Genomic DNA, 8,380 nt, shown 5'->3' with positions numbered 1-8,380 from the left:
TGGTATCGCCTCGGGGGGCAACGTATTCTTTCTCTATCAGATTACCCTACTACTTGTACCAACAATCTTGCAGAGTACAAGGCGGTGCATAAAGGTAAGGAATTGCTTCTAGAGGCCGGAGCCGAAGCAGTAGAAGTCTTCGGGGACTCAAAATTGGTAATCTCCGAACTCACAGAAGAATACAGGTGTGAAAGTGAGCTACTATTCCCGTTGTGGGTATAATGCCAGGAACTAATAGCCCAGTTTAGGTATATAAATTTCTAATGGATACCTAGACCTCAGAATGCAGAGGCCAATGACCTGGCGCAACTGGCTTCAGGGTACAAAACCGATGGATTAAATCATCAGGTGTACCTACTGGACCAGGGAGATTGGAGAGCCGATATCTTCAATTACTTGATGGATTCGGCTCGGGGGGCACCCAAGAGGATACGATACAAAGCCATGAGGTATGTCCTGATAGGGGATGATATGTGTCACACCTGATTTATAAGAACATAAACCGAGCAATCATATATGCGCCAGGATCAAGTCACGCATATATACAACAGAACCATCAAGATATCACAACACGTATCTCGAAATAAAAGCGTATAAATTATAAATAAATATCTTTATTACAACTGAATCAAGAATCAGTTCAAGGAATGCGGAAGCGTAAAATAAATACATGAAGAGTGGGGCATCACAGGGACGTCGGCTGGGAGACAACGCCTAGAAATCGTCGAGTCTTCTGATGTAGTTCTCCACGTCGCCTGGTACTGAGCAGCAGTCGAAGATATCCCAAAGAGAACAGAAGAGAGGAAGAGGCAAGTGTGAGTACACAACCTGTACTCAACAAGTATAACACAAACTATGAGGCTCTAAGGTTGGCTGACTCAACTGTATTAGCTTTTAATCTTGGTAAATTTTATTAAAGCTATTTACTATCAGTGGATGAATTACCATAACCCAAGTTACATAATAGTTAATCAAAATTAATCATGAGACTACTGAAAACCAAGCCAAACCACCAAGATAAACCCCACTAATCAGACGGAGGATCCGAGCCGCTCATGATCGTGAGCACGGCTAGTATACCAGTTTTACACTCTCGAGAGGTTGCACAACTTTACCCACAAGTCGCGAGCTACGCTAGTTGTTCATCACACTTCCTTAGGTGAGATGACTAGCAAGTATACTACGAGACCGTTACAAAGGACATGTTGGTAAGATGTAACCGCTAAGGATTCTGGATCAGCGACTATGGAACAAGCCTCGAGGGGGTACAAGCACACAGCACAGACCAAGCCTCGTAGCGCGAGGGCCATAGAAGCTTACCACCCCTCTTGCCCCACAGGTAAGTTACTCCCAAACTAAAATGACCTAATTAGTAAGTCAAGACCGTCCCACTCCAGTCTTGTGGTTGCGCGGTTGTCCCAGGTTGTCGCTCTATGAACCGGTCCTTATGGAGAGTGGTCAACCAAGCACTAAGCACCGTGCTGGCCCCCTAAACCATGTTTCTACAAAAACATTTTTTTAACGAGACGTGAGCCGCTCAAGCACACTGCACAGAGGCCACTCTCAGGATCAGGTTGCATATACCATTAATCAAATTTAATTAAAAAGGACCAATAATTTTGTGAGAGCGCAGCACCTAGCACAACTGACCAAAATGCAACCCAAAGGTACATATATAAATGATAAAGTGGCTAGGAAGTCCTTATAGGCATACAGTATTAAAATGCAGTATGAAATTGTACTTAAAAGTGATGGGATGTTCATGTTATACTTGCCTTCCTCGAAGTTCTCCTGCTGCTGCTCAAACTGCTCTGCAGAAAGGGGCTCTTGGTACTCGTCCAAAGGCTCAGCTTCTACTCACGATCGCAACGCCAAAACATGGTCCAGCACATACACATACATGCAAAACAAGGACAAAAGATAAGAAACAGTACAACATTACATAAAAACCGTTATACAAAACTATGATAGAACTGTTCTACGCGTTACAACGATCGCGTGAGCGCAAAAACCACCTAAAACGGAGCTAAGACGCGAAAACTAGGGTTAAAACAAGGTCCAGGGGCTTTTCTGCGAGAAATCAGAACTTCCAGGGAGGTCCTGGGCAAAACTAGGGACCTAAACATAATTAAAGGGTAGATCTAGGGTCTAACCCATGAAAACACAGGGCATGGACGGCGGACCCAATTTCCAGAGAACTCAGGGGGCTCCTGCGCTAAAAATAGGACTTGGTTGGAATTTCTTTTGAATAAGTGTGGGCTGCGGGTTGGTTTCAACTAAACCCAGGGGCTCTTTAACAAACGGACCAGGCTGAACCGGTATCTTCGGATCTGGACGCTCGGATCTGGATCTGGCGGCTCACGAGGTTTGGGCGCGCGGGGCGGCGGTGCTTGGCCGCCGGCGACCTAACCCGCAGCGGCGCAGCTCAGGCTCGCCGGAATTCGCCATAAACGGCACTCCGGGGGTCAAAACAACTCGAGTTTGGGTTGGGCGTGATTAGTGCGGCATGTGTGATCCACCTAGGGCTACTGCAGGGCTCGGGGAGGGCTCAGACGGCGCGCACGATGATGGGGCGGTTCGGCACGGCGGTGTGTCGCCGGCGCTCGCGTTCCGACCGCAGGAGCGGGTTTGGGTCTACAACAACTAGCGCAAGACGACCAGGGGAATGATGTGGTGCTCACTGAGGGCTTAAGGCGGCCTTAGATGCAGCGGGGGGGGGGGGGGTGATCGTCAACGACGGGCAGGCGGCGGAGGCGGTCGGGGTTCGTGGGAAAGGCTGCTGCCGAGGGTCCCTGAGGTCCTGGCCACCGTGGATCAACGCGTGGAGGTCCTGCGAAGGTGCCACGGGGGTTAGTGGGGTCTGGGGATTACCGGCAGCGAGGAATCGCGAGGGCGGAGCATCTCACCGGTGGCGGCTTCGGGTTCAATTCCGGCACGGGCAAGGCTCGGAGTCGAGGCAAAAGCTTCGGAAAGCTTCTTGACGGCGAGGCGGAGCTACTGCGAGCCTTGGCCGGAGCTGCGGTGCACCTGAGCGGCGGATCCACGGCGGGACAGGAGGTGTGGTGCGGCGGAGCAAGCGGCAGGGGTGCTAGGGATTCAACGGCGTCGTGGGGTTTAGGGTTAGGGTTTCCAGGGGTTCGGGTGCCTCTATTTGTAGGGCGGCAGAACGGCCTCGACGTGCGGGTCGGGCGCGGGGCTCGCCAAGATTCTCGGGCGGCTGGTGGCGCGAGGAAGGAAAAAAGAAGGAGAGGAGAGGGAGGCGCTGACGGGTGGGGCCAGAGAGTCAGAAAGAGAGGGGAGGAGGCACAGCTCGGCTGGCCGATGGGAGGCGGGGAGCGGCCGATGGGGCAAGCTGGATGGGCCGAAGGACCGAGCGAGGCGGCCGATGGGCGCAAGGGGGGCGGCCGATGGGCTGAGCTGGGCCGCGGGGGAAGAAGGGAGAGGAGGGCCGTGCGGAGGGAAAAGAGAGGGGGAATGGGCTTCTGGCTTCTTTTCCCTAATCTCCTTCTCTTTTCTTTTTCAAGCTAACTGAATTCTATTTGAATTCAAATGAGATTTGAATTCAAACTTAACCATTCAAACAAACAAAAGAGATGCACCAGCATGAATGCACAAACATGTTGTCCCTAAAATAAATTTTAATTACTTGTGGTATAAAATTAGTTTAAATGTAGGATAAATCAAGAAAAACCTTAGAAATTTTTATTTAAGCTAATTAAATTCATTAAAATTTAGGAAATTTACATTAGGGTGTTACAATATGTTCTATAGGACCTTGGAGGGGTTGTTGCTTAAATGCCTAGGGCCGGTCGAATCTAATCGGCTCCTGCATGAAGTCCACGAAGGAACGTGTGGGGCTCATCAGTCGGCTCACAAGATGAAGTGGCTAATTAGGCGATCAGGGTACTATTGGCCCACCATACTGGAAGATTGTTTTAAGTATTATAAGGGGTGTCAAGCATGTCAGAGGTTCGGAAAGATCCAGATGGTACCAGCGTCCGTGATGAACCCCATTATTAAACCATGGCCGTTCAGAGGCTGGGGCATGGATATGATCGGCAAAATTAATCCTCCATCTAGCAAAGGTCATCAGTTCATTTTGGCTGTCACAGATTATTTCACCAAATGGGTAGAAGCGGTTCCAATGAAATCAGTGGCATCTAGAGATGTTATTCAGTTCGTCAAGGAACACGTCATTCATAGATTTGGAATCCCTCAGACCATTATAACAGATGGTGGTTCGGTTTTTATTTCCGAGGAATTCAAAAAGTTCACCACTGATATGGGTATCAAGCTGATTAGATCATCTCCATATTATGCTCAGGCAAATGGATAAGCCGAAGTGTCCAATCAGAGCCTTATCAAGTTGATTAAGAGGAAGATTGATGAATACCCCAGACGCTGGCATGAGGTCTTGTCAGAAGCATTGTGCGCATACCGTATATCTTGTCATGGGGCGACAAAAACTTCCCCTTATCACTTGGTCTACGGGCAGGAAGCCATGTTACCATGGGAAATTACGGCCGAGTCAAGGCGCGTAGAATTCCAGAATGACTTAACAGCTAAAGAATATGCTACTCTGATGAGTGACAATGTAGAGGACCTCACGGAACTCAGACTTTGGTCGCTAGAGAAGATCAAGGAGAATAAGGCTAAAGTAGCCCGTGCATATAATAAGAAGGTCAAACCGAAGGAATTTCAAGTAGGAGACCTGGTCTGGGAAGCAGTATTACCATTGGAAACTAAGGACGCGGCATATGGCAAGTGGTCCCTAAATTGGCATGGGCCGTACAGGGTTGACCAGGTCCTTCCTGAGAATGCGTACATGCTTGAAAAATTGGATGGTGTCAAGTTTCCAGTGGCAGTCAATGGTCAACATCTTAAGAAATACTTCCCAAGTATATGGGCCGACGAGCAGTGAAGCCGATGGCACCCGTCAGGCAATAAGCCGATATGACTAATAAGCTTAAACAAGGCGACGCGGGAGGTGTGTGCAAGGAAGCGAACCAACGAACTCGGTGATTCAAGTCCGCAAAACCGATGGCGTCTTTGGCAAGATGAAAATGAAAAAGAAGGCCGATGCGTGTGATCGGCCCATACGTTGACAAGAGGCGTTTCATAAATCGTTAGAACAGCCGATGTAAAACCATCAACTTTAGAAGTTTTTTTTAAGCAGTTAAACACCACGGGTTACTAAATAGCCGATGAATAACCATCGACTTCAGGGTCACGCCGTGTAAATACAAAGTTCATCTTGGGCGGGTTTTCTGGAGGAAATCATTGATGGCAGCGATGGCGTCGAGACGGATGCAATCAACTTCAGCAATCACCGCTTCGTCCTCTTCGTCCACCCCCGACACCACTTGTTTGCTCAGGCCGCTCAGCTCGGCCAAGTCCGCCTTCAGTTCGGCAGTCAAGGCCGCTGCCTCCCGCTTGGAGCCTGCAATAAGATCCTTTTCTTCCTGAATGCGCTGCTTGGTGGCCCGGACTTTGGCCTCGAGATCTTCTAGCTCTCTCCAGGAGATGAAGCCGCTGGGCGGAGGCAGATGTGTCAACCTTCGCGTCGAGTGCAGCTTTCTTCTTGTTGACCGACTGGCACCTCTTGGCGATGATAGTTCTTAGGAGTGATTGAGAGCGCCGAGTCTCAATCCTATGGCGAGCCTCTGCCACCTTTGCTCGAAAAGAAGGGAGGTACCCGGTCGGCAAAAGCTTGACCTGAAGGCTCACAGGGAGCTGGGAGTTGATCTCATCAAGGACTTGTTTCACCGCGCTGGAATCCTGGATCAAGGCGTCAATCGGACCCAATAGAAGATTCTTCATATGGAGAAGTCGATTGGCAGTGCTGGTCGAGTCCAGGTGAGGGGCATCGGCTTCCAGTATGGCCGACCTGATTGATGCAGGATCAAACGCAAGGAGCTCTGAAAGGTTCAGATTCTGGAGGAAAAGAGGATGAGCAAGGCAGTGCGGGAGAAAGACTGAAGTAATTAAAAAGAATAAAGCATACCTGTCCCGAGAGAGAGGTGGCGATAGCCGATGAAGAAGCAATCGGCTTCTGAGGGCGCATCCCTTCCGAAGGTTGAACGATGACAGTGGGAGAAGAGTCCGGAAGGGCCACGTCTCCAGAAGAAGGGGCAACAGCCGATGGGATAGCGGTCGGCTCTGCTAGATGTGTCTCTCGCGCAGGGAGGTCGGTAGTGGCTAAGGCGGTGGATGATCCTTCCAGAGGGGGCTGACAATTGATGCGGTCACGACCGGCTCCTGCGAACCTGGCGAAGCAGCCGAGATGTCGACAGATGCAGACGGGCCCTCCAGGACTGTTGCATCAGGATCACGAAGAGTGATCAGAACTCTAATGGGCACGTCCACATCCTCCGGCATCTCCAAAGCTAAGCCCTGCTGGCACAGGGGTTCTTCCCCGCTAGAGACATCCACGACGACAGGCTGCAGGGGGGAAAGAGTGCAATTAAAGAAGACGGCCATGAACAGAAGGCCGATCATATAAAAAAGGGAAGGTGATCCAAACCTGGTTAGCGACTGGGATTTCTGGGTTAGGGGAAGATGGTGCAGCTTCCTTCCGGATCTTCTTGACGAGGACTTTCCTCGTCTTAGCACGAGCTCGGGGGGCAATAGAGTCAGAAGATCACTTCCGCTTGGGGGTCAGCTTGGCGGCGCTCGGCTGGATTTGCATTATGTTCTTCGAAGGAGGAGGTGCATTTTTGCCGAAGAGAACCACAGGGGCAATTGGCAAGAAACAAAAGGGTGACCCATCATCATTCATCGGCTCTGGGCCATCTCCTTGCTGCAGAAACAAAGAATGAAATCAGAAAGGGTTCAATAAAAGTAAAAAAAAGAAAACGCTAGTCAAGCAGCAATACCTCTCCAGCAGGAATTTCGTATTCAGAGTGGATCTGCTGCAGCATCGGACCCAGAGCTCTTCGGAAAACGTGAGTTTTCCACATCGACCACCACCCCTCAAAATCAACAGCCGAAGAAGTGAAAACAAGATTGGCAGGGACAGATAGGGGAAGGTCTGAAAAAAGACTGTAACACCTTTGGGTGGTTACAGCATCAGGGAGATCTACTCTATTTGATGTCAGGAAGTGAAGAAGGAAATGAGGTGGTACTTGTCCAAGACCAAGTTGCCGGGCTGCTACAACCGGCTGGTAAAACACATACCCTGGCTTTATGATCCGATTGGAAGTACTCGTGCCAACTGGAAGAAGACATGGCTGAACCATAATGGAGTACAGACGCCTGGTGTCAGCGTCATAGGAGAAATCGGCTAGCCGGAACATGGCTGGGTTCTCAAAGAGTTTAGAATCGATATATGGGAGAAAGTTTGGGCTATCCAGGCCTCGGTAAAAGATCCTAAACCAACGTAAGGCGTCTGGAGGGTTCAATTTCCCGCCGGGAAGACTGTACAAAGTCTGCCCGAAGCTAGTGCATCTAATCTGTCTCCCACTCAGGTCAGGGAAAGAATTGCCGATTAGAGAAGGGAAATTGGGGATGAAGCTCTGGAAGTAAAGATGAGCCCATAATTGGATGAACCACCACGGACCACCAGTTCTGAGTTTTTTCTGTGAAAGAAGGCTCGAAGTCATCAGATGAAGGTATCTGTAAATTTTCCCAAGGAATAATTTACCAAGGCCAACAGTGTTACCCTTGGCCAGCTCATAAGCCAGAGGGAGATAATTTTTGGTTGGAGCAAGTGAAGGGCCACAGAAGAGGAAGTGTTCAAGCCACAAATTTAGAAAGGCTGTATGCTCTTTCTCCGACACAGGACCCTTGCTTTTCTGGTGTTGGTTCAAGTATGCACTCCAGTTAGTACATTCTGCCTTGGAGGATAGTTTGAAGGGGACTACAGAAAGCCTGTAAGCAGAGGGACAAGTCGATGAGATGTCTAAGCCAGTGATCATCATAACATCCAGGAGCGTTGGTGTCATCGGACCATGCCCAAAAAGGAAACAGTTCAAGGCATCGGACCAGAAGTAGCCGATGGTCTTCAGAAGATTCTCGTCTTTTTCAAGAGGAGAAAGGGATAGAGACAGAGCATCGGCTATCCCGATGGATTCCCATAGAGGCTGATAGGCGTCCGCCATTCTGTTATACCAAACTATCCAACCCTCAGGAGGATTTGGCCAAGCACGAATGCTATCTGACCAAGACTCTAGATCTATGTCCTGGCTCACGAAGGGGATTCGATTGGCTTCGAATGAAATCAGATCTATGGGCATCTCATAAGAACGAGGCCCGAGGCAGAAAGAATTGGGGGAAGAAGGGTGCGGTAAGAAGATATCGAAAGCCTGAAAAACCCCCAAGGGAAACAAGATAGTCGGAGAAGGAGTCATTTAACTACGTAGTAAATTTTACGGTTACTGCA

This window comes from Panicum hallii, chromosome 6 (genome assembly GCF_002211085.1).
Source record: "Panicum hallii strain FIL2 chromosome 6, PHallii_v3.1, whole genome shotgun sequence".
NCBI classification, from domain to species: domain Eukaryota; kingdom Viridiplantae; phylum Streptophyta; class Magnoliopsida; order Poales; family Poaceae; genus Panicum; species Panicum hallii.
The sequence above is the reverse complement of the archived record's forward strand: the minus strand, read 5'-3'. Positions refer to the sequence as shown.